The sequence below is a fragment of the Tamandua tetradactyla genome, chromosome 9 (assembly GCF_023851605.1).
Source record: "Tamandua tetradactyla isolate mTamTet1 chromosome 9, mTamTet1.pri, whole genome shotgun sequence".
NCBI classification, from domain to species: domain Eukaryota; kingdom Metazoa; phylum Chordata; class Mammalia; order Pilosa; family Myrmecophagidae; genus Tamandua; species Tamandua tetradactyla.
In genome coordinates this window covers 20,310,575-20,331,253 of record NC_135335.1, presented here as the reverse complement: position 1 = coordinate 20,331,253, position 20,679 = coordinate 20,310,575, and positions in this window count along the sequence as shown.

Genomic DNA, 20,679 nt, shown 5'->3' with positions numbered 1-20,679 from the left:
TGAAATAATCTGAAATGTAGAGACCTGTGGGTGTTGGCTAGTAGAGTATGGGGTACCTAGAGGTAAAACAGTTGGGCAGTCTACTGAATTCTTACTTGATCTGCATAAGCAGAAGAGTTCTAGGTCAAGTGCACAGAAATCTAACTTGAATTACACAGAGTCACGGTCCCTTAATCAATTTCCAGACTTGAGCTAGTTCACTGGCCCAAAGCCCCTGGAATGAGAGGAAGACCAGTACCCTTTGGGGAAGGACCCTGTTACACTGCCAAAAATTTACATGTTAATCTTCCTCCCAGCTTTCCCCAGAGACCTATGGCTTTTTACCAGGGTAACTATGCACTGGGGTAAAGAAAATGATAATATATTTGGGGGATTACTGGATAGTGGCTCAGAAATGACATTAATTATAGGAGATACAAAGCATCACTGTGATCCACGAGTCAGAGTAGAGACTTATGAAAATCAGGTGATAAACAGAAACTAAAACAATGGAGCTTTAGCTCAGGTGCATCTCATGGTGTGTGCAATGGGTCTCTGGACCGTTTCTGTGGTTATTTCCCAAATTCTGGAATTCATAGTTGGGAGAGACATACTCAGCAACTGGCAGAATCCTCACATTAGTTCCCTGACTCATGGAGTGAAGATTATTGTGGTAAGAAAGGCCAAATGGAAGCCTCTTTGTCTGAGAATGTTTTAATTTCTCCCTCATTTTTGAAGGACAATTTTGCTGGATATAGGAGTCTTGGTTGGCAGTTTTTCTCTTTTAGTAATTAAAATATATCATCCCACTGTCTTCTAGCCTCCATGGTTTCTGCTGAGAAATCTACACATAGTCTTATTGGGTTTCCCTTGTATGTGATGGATTGTTTTTCTCTTGCTGCTTTCAAGATCCTCTCTTTCTCTTTGACCTCTGACATTCTAACTAGTAAGTGTCTTGGAGAACGCCTATTTGGGTCTAATCTCTTTGGGCTGCGCTGCACTTCTTGGATCTGTAATTTTAGGTCTTTCATAAGAGTTGGGAAATTTTCAGTGAAAATTTCTTCCATTAGTTTTTCTCCTCCTTTTCCCTTCTCTTCTCCTTCTGGGACACCCACAACACGTATATTTGTGCGCTTCATATTGTCCTTGAGTTCCCTGATACCCTGTTCAAATTTTTCCATTCTTTTCCCGACAGTTTCTGTTTGTTTTTGGAATTCAGGTGTTCCATCCTCCAAATCACTAATTCTATCTTCTGTCTCTTTGAATCTATCATTGTAGGTATCCATTGTTTTTTCTATCTTTTCTACTTTGTCCTTCACTTCCATAAGTTCTGTGATTTGTTTTTTCAGTTTTTCTATTTCTTCTTTATGTTCAGCCCATGTCTTCTTCATGTCCTCCCTCAATTTATCGATTTCGTTTTTGAAGAGGTTTTCCATTTCTGTTCGTATATTCAGCATTAGTTGTCTCAGCTCCTGTATCTCATTTGAACTATTGGTTTGTTCCTTTGACTGGGCCATGTTTTCAATTATTTGAGCGTGATCCGTTATCTTCTGCTGGCGTCTGCGCATTTAGACAGATTTCCCTGGGTATTGGATCCAAAAGTTTGGAAGATTTTTCTGTGAAATCTCTGGGTTCTGTTTTTCTTATCCTGCCCAGTAGGTGGCACTCGTGGCACACGTTTGTCTGCGGGTCCCACCAGTAAAAGGTGCTGTGGGACCTTTAACTTTGGAAAACTCTTGCCATCCGGGAGGTTCGCTAGCCGAAGCGGCTTGGAAGAGTGCAAGCCGGCCCGGGGTCCGAACGCGGGGAGGGTTGCTGGCCGCCGCAGCCCGGGAAAGCGCCCGTCCGAATTTCCTAGTTGGCCCGGGGCGACAAGCGTGGTGGGAGGGCGCCAGCGGCAGCGGCCCGCCCGGGAGAGTGCAGGTTCCCGGGGAGTCACGGGTTTGGAAGGGGCCTCCCCCACCCGTCACTGTTCTCCGTGGCCTGGGGATTTCCGATCCAATTCTCTCAGTTGGTCCGGGGGGCCGCGCGTGGTGTGGGCGCCAGCTGCCGCGGTTTCAGGGGACCGCCTCTCCAATTCTCCCAGCTGGCCCAGGAAGGGGAAAGGGAGTGACTCCGGCCGCTTGCCGCCCCGCCCGGTGAAGCCCACGCGCCTCGGTGATCTCACCCGAGCGGCTTCTCTCAGCCAGCCAGCCGTTCCAGGATGGGGTACGCTGTCTTTTTTCTCTCTGTTGTGGCTTTGGGAGCTGTTCTGTATCGTTTCTACTCCCCTAGTAGCTGTCCTGGAGAAGAAACTAAGATCCGCGTGTCTTACTAAGCCGCCATCTTCTCCGGAAGTCTGGAAGCCTCTTTGGAAGTGCCCCTACTTAGCAAAATGATAAACTAGAAGCAATACCAGATTCCTAAAAGTATTTCAGAGATTAGTGCCACTCTTAAGGATTTGAAGGATGCAGGGGTGGTGATTCCCACCACATCCCCCATTCAACTCTCCTATTTAGCCTGTGCAGAAAACACATGGGTCTTGGATTATCATACTCTTAACCAGATGGTGACTCCAATTGTAGCTGCTGTTCCAGATGTGGTATCAGTTCTTGTGCAAATCAGTGCATCCCTTGGTGTCTGGTAAGCAGCTACTGATCTGGAAAGTGGGGTTTTTTCCCCCTGTTGTTTGTAAGGACCTCTGGAAACAGTTTGTATTCAGCTGGTAAGGCCAGCAATATACCTTCACTGTCCTACCTTGGGGATATATCAACTCTCCAGCCCTATGTCATAATCTTGTCCATAGGGACCTTGATCATTTCTCTCTCCCACAAGAACTGGTCCATTACATTGATGATATCATGTTGATTGGACCTAGTGAGCAAGAAGTAGCAACTACTCTAGGTTTATTGGCAAGGCATTTGCGTGTCAGAAGATGGGAGATAAATCCAACAAAAATACAGGGTTCTTCCACCTCAATGAAATTTCTAGCTGTCAAGTGTTGTGTGGCATGTCGAGATATCCCTTTTGATTTGAAGGATAAACTCTTGTATTCAACCCCTCCTATGACCAAAAGAGAGGCACAACACCTGGTTGGCCTATTTGGATTTGGTAGACAACATACTCTTCATTTAGGTGTGCTCCTCCAGTTCATTTATCAAGTGACCAGAAAAGCTACTAGTTTTGACTTGGACAAAAGGAGGCTCTGCAACAGGTCCGGGCTGCTGTACAAGCTTCTCTGCCACTTGGGCCATGTAATCCAGCAGATGCAATGGTGCTGGAAGTGACAGTGGCAAATAGGGATGTTGTAAGGAGCATTTGGCAAGCCCTTATAAGAGAATCACATCACAGGCCCTTAGGAATTTGAAGCAAAGCCTTGCCATTCTCTGCAGATAACTACTTTTCTTTTGAGAAACAACTTTTGGCTTGCTACTGGGCCTTAGTAGAGACTGAATGCTTAACCATGGACCATCAAGTTACTGGGAGACCTGAGTTGCCTATGATGAGCTGGGTGTTGTCTGACCCACCAAGCCATAAAGTTGAGCATGCACAGCAGCACTCCATCATAATGCACAGCAGCACTCCATCATAAAATGGAAGTAGTGTATACCAGATAGAGCTCCAGCACATCTTGAAAGCACAATTAAGTCATATGAAGAAGTGGCCTAAAAGCCTATGGCCCCGCTTCTGTCACATTATCTTCTCTTTCCCAGCCCACAGCTATAGGCTCTTGGGGATTTCCTAACAATCAGCTGACTGAGGAAGAGAAAACATGGGCCAGTTTTACAGATGGTTGTGCATGATATGCAGGTACCACCCAAAAATGGACAGCTTTAGAACTGCAGCCCCTTTTGGGGATGTCCCTGAAGGACAGCGATAAGTGGGCAGAACTTTGAGCAATGCATCTGGTTGTTCATTTTGCTGAAAAGGAGAACTGGCTGTAAGTGCAGTGGTGTACTGATTCATGGGCTGTAGCCAATGGTTTATCAAGGACTTGTAAGGAATATGATTGGAAAATTGCTGACAATGAGATCTCTGTGGATTGCTTTCCTGAGGGGCAAAAACCATAAAGATATTTGTGTCCATGTGAATGCTCATCAGATGGTGTCTTCAGCAGGGGAAAATTTTGATAATCAAGTGGATAAGATCACCCATTCTGTAGCTACCAGTTAGCCTCTTTCCCCAGCCACTCCTGTGCATGACCTCAGCAACATGGCATCTCACTCACTAAGGCCACCCTGGCTACAGTCAATGTGCAGTGCCCAATCTGTCAGCAGCAGAGACCCACACTCAATCCCTAATATGGCATCATTCCCTTAGGTGATTGGCCTGCTACCTGGTGTTACATTGAGTCACTTCCATCATGGAAGGAGCAGCAATTTTTTCTAACTGGAATAGACACATACTCTGGATATGGGTTTGCCTTCCTTGCATGTAGTGCTTCTGCCACAGTTATCATCTGTAGACTTACAGGTTGTCTTATTCACTGTCATGTTATTCCACACAGCATTGCTTCTGATCAAGGAACCCATTTCACAACAAATGAAGTTGCAGGTATGGACACATGCTCATGTAATTCTCTGGTCTTATCATGTTCCCCATCATCCTGAAACAGATGGATTGATAGAGCAATGGAATGGCCTTTTAAAGGCTCAGTGACAGCACCAACTAGATAGCCATACCTTGTATGGCTATGTCAGTGTTCTCCAGGAGGTTGTATATACTCTAAATCAACTTCCACTCTGTGGTGTTGTTTCTCCCTTAGCCAGGTTTCGTGGGTCCAGGAATCAAGGGGTGGAAATAAGGGTCGCATCTACTGATCCACTAGAGAAATGTTTGCTTCCTGTCCCTGCAACCTTAAGCTCTGTTGGTCTGCAGGTTTTATTTACAAAAGGAGGACTGCTTCCACCAGGAGACACAACAATTTCATTGAATTGGCAATTAAAATTGCTACCTGACCACTTTGGGCTTCTCATGCCTGAGTCAACAGGAAAAGTAGGAGATTACTCTGCTGGCTGAGGTGACTGACCCTGACTATCAAAGGGAAATAGAACTGCAACTACACAATGGAGGTAATGAAGAGTTTCCTGGAGTACAAGAGATCTCCTAAGACATCTCTTAGTACTACCGTGCCCTGTGATTAAAGTCAATGGAAAACTGCAACAACCCAATCCAGGCAGGGCTGCCAATGGCTCTGAAACTGCAGGAATGAAGGTTTGGGTCACCCCACCAGGCAAAGAATCATGACCAGTTGAGGTGTGTGCTGAGGGTAAAAGGAACATGGAATGAGTAATGGAAGAAAATCGTGATAAATATCAACTATGACCATCTGACCAGTTATAGAAACAAAAACTATAATGGTATGAATATTTCTTCCTTGTTTTGTTATGATTATGTTTGTATTTGCACATAAAATAAATATCTTTGTATTATTCTCTACCACATCCCCTTATCATATGGCATAAGTTGTATTATTCATGTCATAGTATTAAAATTATAGAATGTTAAGTTCAATAACGAATATTGCCCAAGGATTTGCACCCTATTCTGGAGAGATTTAATCTATTTCCAGCCATTTACAGAACATTTGAGAGTTGTGAGGTGAAAAATATGTGTTATTGTTTTTTATTTAGATATTGGGTATGGTTTAAGGTGATGTGTATAGCTTCCAAGTTGGCAAGGGGTGGACTGTCATGGTCAGGTTCATGTGTCAACTTCTGTCCAGTTGTCTGGTCAAGCAACCACTGGCCTGTTACTGTGAGGACATTTTGTGGACTTAAATCATCAGTAAGTTAGATGCATTTATGGCTGATTGTATCTACAATCAACTGAAGAGTGTGTCTTTAGCAATGAGAGACATTTCATCCAATCAGTTGAAAACTTTTAAAGAAGTGACTACCTCAGCAGTCAGAAGAGAGAATTTTCATCTCTATTTTAGCCAGCCAGCTTCCCCTGGGAAATTCATTGAAAACTTTCACCAGAGTTTCCAGCTTGCAGCCTGCTCTACAGAACATGGACTCGTGCATTCCCAAACTTCTGTGAGACACTTTTATAAAATCTCATAATATTTGCAGAGGCCTTCTGTTGATTCTATTTCCCTAGAGAATCCTGACTAATACACCACCCAAACAACTGATTTGCCCTCTCATCTCTACACACTTTTCATGTGTTCATTCATTCATTCATTCTTTTACCCAATATTTACTGGTGCATGCTCTGTCTCAGGGATTGTATTAGGTAGAGAAATGTCTACACAGACATGGCCTCTCTGCCCTGGGGTTTTCCAGAGATCCCAGACCTTAGTCATTCCATTTCCCTCTGCTAAGAGCACCATTCAGATCCTATGAAAGCTGCTGACCATTTCGTCCAGATCCTACTCAAACCCCACTTCCCCCTGTTCAACCCCATTTGCTCTGGATGACCTTCTCAACCTCTCAACTTTTACACCAATAATTGTCTTATAACTCACTTGGCAATTAATTATAGCCTGCCTGACAGCCTCTTTCATATTATGTCTTGGCAGGCTATTTAAATCATCAGGATATTTATACTTTTTTTCTCATGCCCTTAAATAAACCCACAGAAGCAGCACATTGCTTAATGCAGAGTGAGTTAATTAATTAATTAAGGTAAAACGAAATGGCCTTATTTATATCAAAAGTCTTGTTTGTAATCCATCAGCTTTTTGGCCTAGAAAAATGGCAAGTTCTTTTTATTTGACCTAATAGTTATATCTTGAAGAGTAGCCTGTGTGTCCCCGTGCTTTTCTCTCTCACTTGAGTGTCTAGAGGAAAAGGTTACTGCAAAGCCTGTTCATAAAGAGGTCTCCCTTGCTGCAAATTTTTCTGACCTCCCCCACTTCCCAAGCCCCAGCAGCCCCTAAACTCTGCATCCCTCAGAGAAAGTGATGCTAAGGCCTACGAAGGAGGTTTATTTCTGAGATATCTTCTCCTTTGAACCTCCTGCCCAAATCCTTCTCTCACAACCTGCACTAGGAAAGTTTCCAATGAGCCAGCTGGAAAAAAAGAAAATAGGAAAACCCAGGCAGGAAGTCATAATACGTGCCGAGCCTCTCTTGTTTGCCAGACACTTGAGCCAAATGTAGCATGTGCATAGGCTTATTTACTCCTCCAAAATGCCTTAAAAAGGGAGTGTTCCATGGAACTGTAACCCATATCAAACACTGAAAATTGCAACTAATTGTTGCAATGTGCTTTGAAATGTATTGCTTTTTTTGTATATATGCTATTTTCCACACAAAAAAAGTCTATCGTGATGATAAAAGCACAGCTATATGATGATATTGTGAACCACTGATTGTACACTTTGGATGATCATATGGTATGCCAGTTTGAAAAGATTACATACCCTAGAAAAGCCATGTGTTAATCCTGATCCATCTTGTGGAGGCAATCATTTCTTTTGATCCCTATTCAGTACTGTAGGTTGGTAACTTGATTAGATCATCTCCACAGAGATATGACACACTCAATTATGGGTATCAACTTTGATTAGAAGAGATGTGACTCCACCTCTTCCAGGTGGGTCTTTTTTTTTTTTTTTTAAATGGAGCATTGCTGCATTTATTCATGAATAGGCAGACATGCCAGAGTATTCACCAAAAAAAAAACAAAAAATACATGCTTCTTAAACATATTACAGTAACTTCTACATCATTTAATAGGAGAAATAACAATTAAAATTGCATCCACATGCATTCATTTTCTAATGTATAAAAAGGACAATGGATTAAAACTAAAGAATTACTCTTGATGTGGCTGTGGAGAAACAGGTATTCTCATATTATTTAAAAGAATGCAAAATGGCATAATCCTTATGAAGCGGAGTTTTGAAATATCTATGACCTTTTAATTTTTTCTTATTTTATTTTTTTAACTACCAAAAAACACAAAGCAAATGCAAACATTCCTATTTTGATCATTCCGTTCTACATATATAATCAGTAATTCACAATATCATCACATAGTTGCATATTCCAGGTGGGTCTTGATTAGTTTATTGGAATCCTTTCAAAGAGGAACCATTTTGGAAAAAGCTTCAAAATCCTGAAAACCACAAGAGCCCACACAGCCAGAAACTTTTGGAGCTGAAGAAGAAAAATGTCCCTGAGGGAGCTTCATGAAACAAGAAGCCTGGGGAGAAAGCTAGTAGATGTCACCATGTTTGCCGTGCCGTGTTCGCCGCATGCCTTTCCAGTTAAGTCAGAAACCCTGAACTTCATCTGCCTTTCTTGAGTGAAGGTAACCTCTTATTGGTGCCTTAATTTGGACATTTTTATAACTTGCTTTAATTAGGACATTTTCACAACCTCAGAACTGTAAACTTGAAACTAAATAAATTCCCCCTTTAAAAAGCCGTTCTGTTTCTGGTCTATCACATTCCGGCAGCTTGCAAACTAAAACGCATGGTATGTGAATGTATAATATATGTCAATAAAAAATAAATAATTAAAAAGAAAAGTGAGTGCTCCCTGTTTACGTGCTTAGAGGCACGAAGTGCATGCCTCAGCTCAGCACTGAAGGCCAGTGTCCATTTGCAACACGCAGCCCTCCTAATTGTTTGTCTCTGGGAGTGCTTTACCATTGTGGGATGGTTCTCACTGACTCCTCCCAGACATTCTGCTGAGATGGAACATATTAGCTCCATCTTTCCCAAGGCAGAGCTGGCCTTGGAGAGGTTGAGCCAAACCTCCACAGTCCCATGGGCGATGGAAGCAGGATGGCTTCACAGGGGCACACAGGAGTCGCCCAGCTCAGCCTGGCAGACTTGTTGGCATGGCTGGGCTGGCAATGGGATGGTCACGCCAGGCGGCTGAATGCCTGAATAATCAAAAGCAGCAAGACCTGAGCTTTAACCACTATCATTTAGAGATGATTATTCACAGTTATTTCAGCTAATTAAGCCTTGAGAGCCAGCCAGCTGGGCTCCCCAGCTCACAGAGGCAATGCAGGAGGCTCAGCTCAGCTGCCACTTCCAACTCTTCCCCCTCTCTTGCTGGGGAAGCTGAAGTCCTAAACATCGGGGATGGTGGAAGGATGGGGGTGGATAGAGGGTGGGGACTTCACTCTCCCTTGCCACCTTCCATTAGACAAGGGGGAGGTCCGGTTCCTACCTGGGGAAAATCCCCTGCCCTTTGTCACTCTCAGGAAGGGGCAGTTGCAGCCTGTTCTTTTAGAGGCCCTACAGGGGAGAGCTGGGACTGGCTTGAAACCCAGAATTAAAGCCTGGAGCAGTGAGTTACCATTACAGTTGCTTGGCTCAGTGGCTATGAGAAGTTGGAGAATCCTCTCTCAGAACCTGCTTTCTCCTCTATATGCTGTCTGAAATTTAGTCTCAACACATAAATCAGAAGGCAGCAGCTGTGGTAGTTGGAGGAGCTGGGACCACCACCCCAGCAGGCCTATAGGAGGGAGGATGAAACCAAAAGGATTATTCTCAGGCCTTGAAATCAAGTGGAATTTGCCCTGCAGGGTTTCAGACTTGCTCAGAACCTGTGCCACGTTTTCCCTGCCAATCTCTGCTTTTTGGGCTGGGTATCTCTCTCCTGTGCCCAGTCCAGTATTTCAGCAGCAGATAAACTGTTTTTCTGGTTTCATAGGTTCACAGAGGGAGAGGGAAGTTTGCTCCAGGATAAACCATACCCCAAGTCTCACCCTTATTGATGAAGATGAGATCTTGAACTTAGAGTTGATGCTGGAATAAGTTAAGACTTTGGGGTAGAGTGGATGCATTTTGCACATGGACGTGTATTTGGGGAGGCCAGAAGGTAGACTGTTATGGGTTGAATTGTGTCCCCAGTAAAGATGGATTGAATTCTTAACTCCAAGTACCTTAGATTGTGACCTTATTTGGAAATATGGCCATCACAGATAGAATTTGCTAAAATTAGATCATAATGGAGTAGGATAGGTTCCCAATCCAACGCGACTGTTGTCCTTTTAAGACGAGAAGAGACAGACATAGGAGAGAAGGCCACATGACAACAGAAGCAGAAATGGAAGTGCTGTCCCTATAAACCAAGGACACCAAGGAGTGCCTGCAAACCACAAGAAGCTAGAAGAAGCAAGGAAGGATTCCGCTTACAGGTTTCAGAGGGAGCATGGCCTTTGATTTCAGACTTCCAGCCTCCAGCACCATGACACAATATATTGTTTAAGCCACACCATTCAGGGCACTTTGTTACAGCAGCCTGAGGAAATTAAGAAAATCTGCTCAACATGATAATATGTTCCATGTGCCACTTCCCAAATTCAAATTTTAATTTAGTCTCAAACATTAAAGACTCCCAAGTCAAAAGGCCAAGCCCTTGATCTTGAGATTTGCTCGTGTGAAGCTTATGTAGCGGAGAAGCTAAACCTACCTATAGTTATACCTAAGAGTTACTTCTGGAGGACCTCCTTTGTTGCTCAGATGTGGCCTCTCTCTCTAAGCCCAATTCTGCAAGTAAAATCATTACCCTCCCTGCTATGTGGGACATGGCATCCAGGGGCGATAATCTCTCTGGCAATGTGGGGCATGAATCCGAGGGACAAACTTGGCCCAGGCACCAGGAGATCAACAATGCCTTCCTGACCAAAAAGAGGAAATGAAATGTAACAAAACAATATAGTGGCTGAGAGAGTTCAAATGGAGTCGAGAGGCTATTCTGAAGGCTCCTCTTCTCCAAGTTTTAGCTAGATATTGCTACTTTTCATGGCTTGTCAAACCCAAACCAGCACCATTTCTGTTAAGCCTAAAGAACACCTGACTCTATCTGAGATTCTACAAAAGTTTCACACATTAAGATTACTTTCCAGAAACTTATAACCTCCAGATAGTTCCTAGGCCAGAGGGGCCAGCCTCTCCAAAAACATCAGCTAGTTCCATCCCCCTATCCCACGTTATCAACATCCCTTTCCAATATGAAAAAGTTGGAATGTCTAGAGCCCAAATACCCCTGAAGATTGGGAGAACTATCAAAGGAGAAGGAGGAGTTATAACAGAAAAGATAGGATTTAACAAATGAGTATGACTGCTAAGTCATTATACTGAAATTTCTTTTAGTCTCCAGTGTTTTGGAGCAGCTAGAAGGAAAAACCTAAAATTGTGGAACTGTAGCCCATACTAGACTTTGAAATCTGTTCTATAAGTACTTGTTACAATGTACTTTGAAATTTGCTTTTTCTGTATGTATGCTATTTCATAATAAAAGGTTTTAAAAATTAAATTAGATTAAAAATTCAGTTCCTCAATGGCACTAGTCACATTTCACATGCTCAACACAGATCCAGAAAATGTCCATCATCCCGAAAGTTCTATGACACAGCCCTGTCCCTGGGGTTGAGTGCCCATGCTCGATGGGTGGATGCAAATTCTAGCTCAGCCGTGTACTGACTGGACAAGTTGTTTAGCCGCTCTGATACTCCCTAAACAATGAAGAATGTAGGGTCCACCTCACAGAGTTGGTATAAAGCCTAAATGAGAAATACATACAAGGCCCTTAGAAGGATGCCTGATAATGGTGAGCACTCCACAAACATTAGCTCTAATCTCTATGGGTGTGTATATACAAATTCACACTGGTGCAGGGCTTTCCAGTTTTACAGAGGTGTAAAGTTACTACCTCATTTTCATCTTACAATGACTCCAGAGGCAGGCAGAACCTGAAAGAGCCAGCTGGTCCGTTTTATAGAGAGGCAAGCTAAGCCCCAGAGCTTATGTGACTTCCCAAATGGGTGGCAGAATTAGGACTGAACTAAGTTGAAAATTCAACAACTAACATTCACGGAGCCCTTTCATGCCTAATGTCCTTTTGCAGTCTTAACATAACCTCATGAAGCCAGGAAAACACTCTTCCTTTCTAGGAGTGAGTTTATGAGAAGTGAGTAAACCTAGTAGTCATACTTACAATGCCAAGTACTGTTCTGAACACTGTTCTGAACTCACTGATTGAATCTCCACAACAATCCGATGGGGTAGGCACACTTATTATTCCCATTTTACTAGTGAAGCACAGAGAGGCTAAGTCATTTGCCCAAAGTTACACAGCCTGGAAGTGATGGAGTCAGGACACGAGAAGCCAGGAAGTCTGACTCCAGCCTGACTCAAGAGATCTCACACTTCACTCACTTGCATCCCAGTGCAGGAGAAGGAAGCAGGAGGAGAACGAAGCCCCTTTCTCCCCAGAGGCTTTTTTTTTCTCTCCCTCCTTCTCCCTCCATCACCTGTGACAAGGGAGAGAAGAGAGCAGTTTCCTCTTTCAGCCTCACGGGGATGCTGAAGCCCTTTGACAGGTGTGTGGCGTGAGCCTCATAGGATGGCAATGACCTGTAGGTGCAGCCGCTTTTCTGTGTCGCTCCCTATCACCCCAGCTCCCTCCAACCTGCCTTCTTGCTCAGGAAGGCAGCCAGGGAAAGTGAAAACATCATGATTCTCAACGAGGCTATCAAGGTCTTCTGTGTCCTGGCCTTCCAGGCACACACGACTCTCTGCTGTTCTCTGAAAGCCCACACCCTTTCATCCCGCTTTGCCTTGCACGTATTGTTTCTTTCTCCTGGACTGCCATTCCCCCTTTGTGCCGGCTTGAAGGAATTAGGTACCCCCCAAAAGCCATGTTTTAATCCCGAGCCACTCCTGTAGGAGCAGCTGTTCCTTTTAATGCTGATTCAGCACTGGAGGTTGGAAACTTGATTAGATGACCTCCATGGAGACGTGACAAGCCCAATTGTGGGTGCGACCTTTGATTAGATGGAGATGTGACTCCACCCATTCCAGGTGGGTCTTGATTAGTTTACTGGAATCCTTTAAAAGAGGAAGCATTTTGGAGAGAGTCAGAAATGACAGAAGCCTCAGAAATGACAGAGCCGACAGAGAGAGCTGACAAGGCGCCAGTACTTGGAGAATAGAGACACCACCCATTCCAGGTGGGTCTTGATTAGTTTACTGGAATCCTTTAAAAGAGGAAGCATTTTGGAGAGAGACAGAAATGACAGAAGCCTCAGAAATGACAGAGCCGACAGAGAGAGCTGACAAGGTGCCAGTACTTGGAGAATAGAGACACAGATGTTTGGAGATGTTTGGAGGCCAGGAGACGTCGCCCTGAGATGTCAAGCAAGCTAGAACCCGGAGAGAGCCAAGGGAAGCCAAGAGATGAAAACCAGCCCCAGAGAAGCAAAGTGAGGAATCCCCACAGGAACAGAGGCTGAAAGCAATGGAACCCAGGAGCGAAAGACCAGCTGATGTCAGCCAAGTAACTTCCCAGCTGACAGAGGTGTTCCTGACCCATCAGCCTTCCTTGAATTATGGTATCTTTCCTGGATGCCTTAGTTTGGGACATTTTTATAGACTTAGAACTGCAAATTTGCAACTTATTAAATTCCCCTGTTTCAAAGTCATTCCAGTTCTGGTGTGTTGCATTCCAGCAGCTTGCAAACCAGAACACCCTTCTGGACTCAATTCAAGGACAGAGACTCAAAATTTATAGACCAGCAATGGCCTTCGGGGCCTGCAGAAACTGACTCCTGATCTATTTCTCCCAAGCTTCATCTCACATAATTCTTTCCCTTTTCCCCATGATCCAGACACATGAATCCTTTTAGTTCTTCAAACACATCTTGCTCCTTCCAGCCACAGTACCTTGGCAGATGCTGTCAAGTGTGCATCTTTCATATTTTTCTCAGCATGGTTGATTCCTGCTCCTCTGTTGAGCACAAACATTTTGTATTGGGAAAAGCATCCCCTAAGATCCCAAAGCCAAGTCGGGTTCCTTTGTTATTTGTTCTCATAGAATAATGCTCCCATCCTACTCCACAGATTATTCTGAGAAGTCTGGAGCCCTTGATCCCAGTAGAATTCAACCTCTTGAAGTCAGAGACCATATCTGTTTGGGGCCACCATTGCCTCCCCAGTGTCTAGCACAGTGAATGCACATAGTTGAAGCTCATTAAATACCTGCTGAACAAGTAGCTGGATGAACAAACATTACCTCCCTTCACCAGCCTTGACTCTTCCTCTGAGATTCCGTCTCCTTTCTTCCTCTTAGTTCCCATGACACTGTTTTTATTTCATTTCTGTTCTAGTTTCATTCGTCACTTCCTCTATACTCCTGGAGAGTGAGACTCAGGTCTTACATATTTTTCTATCCCAGGAGCCCAGCTCAGAAGCTTGCACAGACTGGTTTTTCCATAAATGTTAGTGGACTTAGTGGAAGAATGGAAAATGGAAATGAAATGATGGAGAATGGAAATGCATCCTGGTGGTGATATCTCTTGTCTGATAGCGTTCAGAGAGCTAAAATGCTCCTTGGAGATCCAGGACTCAAATTACTTGAAAGCTCAGTCAGCCTTCAGATGTGGTTGGATCCAAGGGCTTACAGACATGGGCTGTGTCCTCTCAACACCATGTTTTGCTATTTCTTTCTCCCTGTACTAGCTTCCAGAAGCTCCAGGTCTATATCCTTTCAGCTGTGAGTCCAGTGAAAAGAGAGATTCTATTACTCAATAGTTCAAACAAACATTCTGCAATCAAAGCCCAATTGGACCAATTTGGGTCACATACTCACCCCTGAACTGCACTGCAGCCTGGGAGAATTGAGACTGTGGTTGGTAAAGCCTGGATGGAGGCAACCCACTGAGCCATATGCATTAGAATGGGCTCAGTAACCAGGAGATAGGGTAAGGATGCCGGGCAAGCAAAACCGCACCATATCCACCCTGACTAGTCATTACAACTCTGCCATGTGTTCCTAAGACCCCAAATGGACCTCCAAAGATGCTGCAGCAAAAATTAATATCGGTGAAAGTCTCCTTGGCAACATGGGACATGTCTCCAAGGGATGAGCTTGGCCCTGGCACTGCGGAATTAACAATGCCTTCCTGACCAAAAGGGGTAAAAAAAGAAATGTGACAAAATAAGGTATCAGTGGCTGAGAGAGTTCAAATAAAGTTGAGAGATTATTCTGGAGGTGATTCTTTGGCAAGCTTCAGCTAGATATTCTAATTAACAAAATTCTAATTTGCCAAATCCCAACCAACACCATTCCTGTTAACCCTAAAGAACACCTAGGGCTCTAACTGAGATTCTACAAATGTTTCACACTCTAAGATTATTTTCCAGAAACCTACACCTCCCAGGTGGATCCCTAGACCAAATAAGTCCTAAAACCCAGAGGAGCCAGCCTCTCCAGAACATCAACTAGTTCCATCTTCTTATCCCATATTATTGACACCCCTTTCCAACATGAAAACGTTAAAATGGGCATAGCCCAAATACCCCTAAAGAATGGGAGAAGGATCAAAGGAGAAGGAGGAGTTATAACAGAGAAGATAGGATTTAACAAATAAGTATGATTGCTGAATTATTATATTGATATTTCTTTTAGTCTCCAGTGTCTTGGAGCAGCTAGAAGGAAAAACCTAAAATTGTGGAACTGTAACCCATACCAAACTCTGAAATCTGTTCTATAAGTACTTGTCACACTGTTCTCTGAAATTTATTGCTTTTTTGTATATATGTTATATTTCACAATAAAAAAAATGTAAAAAAGAAATTAATGGTGGTGTGTCCCACTTTCTGTGGCTCTGAGATTTAACCTTGCTGAAGCAGAGCCTGGCTTTCCACCATCCCTGTCTCCTCTCACTGGGCCAGATGCCCAGTGGACTGCAGGCAGGAGACCCTTTGGCTATCATGTGCTAGGTTGGAAATTCCCCTACTACTCCCCATCAAGCTCCTCGTACTTCACCTCGATGCTGGTTTCCTGTTGCTGCCTTCCTAACAAGATATTATGGCCTTGGCTCCCTTCCTGACTTCTGTTTTTTTGTTGTAGCTCCAGTTTAGGAGAGAGCAGACCCTTAAAGGGGCTTCTTCAATAACTCTTAGTATTTTAGGCTGTAATGCCCTGTTGGTTAGAGAATTCCCCCAGATTCAGAAAATGATATATATATTAATTTATTTTTAGTCTGTTGGATGGATGGATGGATGGATGGATGGATGGATGGATGGATAATGGATGGATGGATGAATGGATGGATAATGGATGGATGGATGAATGGATGGATAATGGATGGATGGATGAATGGATGGATGGATTGGATGGATGGATGGGTGGGTGGGTGGAGGGGTAGATGGATAGATGGATGGGTGGATGGATGGATGGATGGGTGGATGGATGGATGGATGGATGGATTGGATGATGGATAGATGGATGTGTGGATGTGTGGGTGGATGGATGGATGGATGGGTGGATGGATGGATGAATGGATGGATTGGATGATGGATAGATGGATGTGTGGATGTGTGGGTGGATGGATGGATGGATGGGTGGATGGATGGATGGATGGATGGATTGGATGATGGATAGATGGATGTGTGGATGTGTGGGTGGATGGATGGATGGATGGGTGGATGGATGGATGGATGGATGGATTGGATGATGGATAGATGGATGTGTGGATGTGTGGGTGGATGGATGGATGGATGGGTGGATGGATGGATGGATGGATGGATTGGATGATGGATAGATGGATGTGTGGATGTGTGGGTGGATGGATGGATGGATGGATGACCTCAAAGCATTTATCACCTTGTCTTCTCATATTTACCATCATAGGCACCAGAGTGCTGTAAGAATAGAGAACACTTTCCTTTGTCCTGAAATCAGCTTCCCAGTCCTCCCTTATCATAACAATGGCTAATATTTAACGTTGCTAATGTTCACTGGGCACTTTCCCTAGTACAGGCCCTGAGTTAAGCATTCATTCAATCTTCACAACTCCGTGTCTAGGTGCCATTACTGTCTCTGATTTCCCATTAAGGAAACGGTGATGGTCATGGTCATGTGTTAGCTTGGCCAGGTGGTGGTGCCCAGTTGTCTAGTCGGGCAAGCACTGGCCTGTCTGTTGCCGTGAAGACAGTTCATGGGCTTAAATCATGACCACATTGGCTGCATCTGCAATCAGCTACAGGGAGTGTCTTCTGCAATGAGTGAAGCTTAATCTAATCACTAGAAGGCTTTTAAGGTGGATTCAGAAGAGACAGTCACTCTTCCTGCTTCAGCCAGCCAGTCTCTCCTGAGAATTTGTTAAGGACCTTCCCTGGAGCTCCCAGCTCGCAGCCTACCCTATGGATCTTGGACTCTTATATCTCCACAGTTGCATGAGACACTTTTATAAATCTTACATTTACAGATATCTCCTGCTGGTTCTGTTTCTCTAGAGAACCCTAGCTTCTACAGAAACCAAGAGTCAAAGAAAGTAATGAGTCCAAGGCACACAGCCAATCAGTGACAGCAGGACTCACAGCATGGAGCCTTAACTGCTATGTTATAGGGTCCTGAGGACAAGGCACCTCAGCTCCATCCACACTGATTTGCTCATTCTCCATTTAGCAAGGCTTATCTTTACTCATGCAGCCCTGCCTGGCCTAGGGACCTCCATCCTCCTCTCCATATGGACCGATAGCAGGAAAAGTATTTGTCAGGATAATAATAGAGTAACTGCTTAACAAATAAAACTCCAAAGCTCAGAGACTTATTACAATGGAGGCTTATTTCCTTTTTTCTCTCCCATTTCTGTACTGTATTAGATATGAGCAATTAACTTGAATAAACTCTCAACAATTATAATATAAACCTTCTAAATTAAATGTCACTCACTTTCAGTGTTTAGTCTTAATATATATTAGTTAATTGTCGATACGTACACTTTGGCACACATGACCTTGTGCTTCTTTTTCTTTTTTTTTCTTTCCTAAGTTTATTCCTTGCTTCCATCACAGACTGATGGGAGCCAAGTGGTCGTCCCCCACCTTCTAGGTGTGCAGCCTGGAACAGGTGACCCACAAAAGGCAAAAGGAGAGGTGAAAGGGGAGCACCAGGTTCTCAACTGCCTCAGCCTAGAAGGGACATGTATCATTTCTGCCCACATTTCATTGGCCTCAACCTAATGTCAATGGAGAGTGTGTGGACATTTGATGAACATGTCCTGTCTCAGCCACAAAGAATTGCACAGCTCCTGCCAATGGCCAAGCAGAATGTCAAGACTTAATCAGCCAGATGAGGCAGTACAGACAGGGGATGGGGAAGGAGGCAATGGAGGCTGGGGAGGTATAGACAGTGTTTGGGGCTGAGATTAATCTCCAAAATACAATGCTTGGGTGGTACCCCATTTCTATTGTCTTCAGTGTTGCTCAGAAGAAGTGAGTCAAGGCTGAACTTCTTGGCTAAGACTAGGAGCTCTTGTTTTCTAAGTTCGGGCTGTTAATTACAGGATCTGACCTGAATTCAGCAAACAATGTCATAAGAATAACAATCCCTGACTTTTCAAACTTTAGAGGTGACAAATCATAGTCACAGTGAAAATCTCATTTGACCCTCACAATAACCCAGTGACGCAGGCATATTAAACTCCATTGTCCAGGAAGGAAATTGAGTCTTGGAAAGATGATGTAATTGACCAAAATCACATAGGACCTGTGAGTGCTGGAGTACTTCTCAGTGCCAGTTTTCTGAAAGCATGCTCGGGGCTCTTTCTTTTACCCCTCAACTGCCTCTCATGCAGATGTCTATGGAAACTGACCATGTAGAAATCAATGTCAACGAGATTTGAATTCAAGAGCTTGGGTACGATGGAGGAGGTTTTAAGAATGCAGGTGTTGAAGGCAGACAGCTTGAGTTGGAATCTATGTCTGCCCCTGCAAGCTGGGTGATAGCTGGCAAATGACTTAATCCATCTGACTTCACTTTCCTCATTTGGAAAATTAAACTGAGCTGAATGTAACCCATAAGGCTATTGTGTGGGTTCAATGAGATAAGGAACATAAAATGCCCAGTACCACGCCTGGCTCATCATTAGAGCTTAATAGACGGTGTCTCATGCTGCTAAGATCCTTTTTGGAGACTGGGACCTTTCCATCCACCCCAGAACACAAGTGCCTCTCGCTACATTACACTCCTGGCTTTGGCAAAGAACAAACTGACCCTCCATCCCAACTCCACATACTGCTGCCCACTGCCCGCGAGAAGAGAATGTTCTTTTCTTTCTCTGAGAAGCAGCATTGGTCTTTGCCACCAATCCCTGGAACGTCACCTCAGTTTTGCTGCCACCTAGGGGCCATTTCGTGGCATGCCAGCATTACTCTGAAGTTTTCCTTTTAGGACAGTGGTTTAAAAAGAAAACTGGGGGCTCAGAGGAAAGAGGAAAATTCACCAGACTCTAGGAGATAGCGAGGACACATGAAGGTTGAAACTGTCCCACAGGTGACTCTGATATGTTCCTTCACTCCATGCTACTTGAGATCCACTAACTTAGGCAAAGCTGAAGGAAAGAGAATTGAAAATGGAACCAGAAGTCCCTTCTGATTTCACCAGCAGCAGAAATGTAGGTGAGCTGTCACTTCCAAGGGGTGCGGATGAGACAATGTTTGGTTTCTGCCACAATTCTCCAGTCAAGTAAATTCAGGAACAGGGAAGCTGTGAAATGGCCCTTCCTAAAAGATTCTTAAAAATAAACTAGGATATTTGAGCCATTTCTTTAAAATTGGATTTTTTATTTCAATTTCTGTACAATTGTCACTTAAAATAAACTTGTTAGTTCGATTTTTTAATACAATTTTATTGAGTTATATTCACACACCATATAAACCATCCGAAGTAGTTTTGAATTTTGAATAAGGAAAATTATGATGTAGTATAGGTTAAAAATCATCTTGAGGTTGCCCAATTTGGGAAGGACTTTTTAGAAATCAATTTTTTGACTCCATAAGAGCTCAAAGCAAAACTGCAGTTCAGCAAGAACTATAACATAGTATAAAATGAGGATGTGTCAAGCATACTTCTAATTTCTCTGGGATTATTCTGGCTTTCTAACCGTGGTATTTGTGATATAGAGAAGCAAATTGGCCTACTGCACAGTGCAAAGATTTTAGCCCAGAAAATCCTGGAATAAAAAATCCTGGAGTTGATGCCTTTATGTATCTATTTGTTTTATGAAGTTAGGTGAATAACATAACTTCTGTGAGGTTCATTTACTTGTTTTACTCATTTATCACATAATTTATCTGATAGGATTATTGACAATTTTATGTACCATGGCAGTTTTGTTGAGAAAATAAATAAAATGACAAAAAGTAAAAAAAAAAAAAACAGGCTAAAACACAAAAATCTAGAATATGTAAAGAACGCTCACTATTCAATAATAAAAAGACAAACCACCCAATTTTAAAATGGACAAAAGATTTCAATAGACACTTTTCCAAAGAAGATACACAAATAGCCGATAGGCACATGAAAAAGTACTCAACTTCATTAGTCATTAGGGAAATGCTAATCAAAACCATAAGATTAAAAAAATAAAATAAAAAACAGAGGATACCACTCGACATCCACTAGGCTGGCTACAGTCAAAAGGGTAGATAATAACAAGTATCAACCAGGATGGGGAGAAACTAGAACCCTCAGACATTGCTGGTGGGAATGTAAAATGCTGCAGCTGCTTTCAAACAGTCTGAAAGTTTCTTAAAACATGTGACCCAGAAATTCCACCCCTAACACCCAAAAGAAATGAAAACATATGTCCATGCAAAAACCTGTGCATGAATTTTCATAGAAGCATTATTTGTAATAGCCAAAAAGGGGAAACAAGCCAATTGCCCATCAAATGATGAGCAGATAAATGAAATATGGTTTCTCCGTACAATGGAATATTATTTGGTAATAAAAAGAATGGC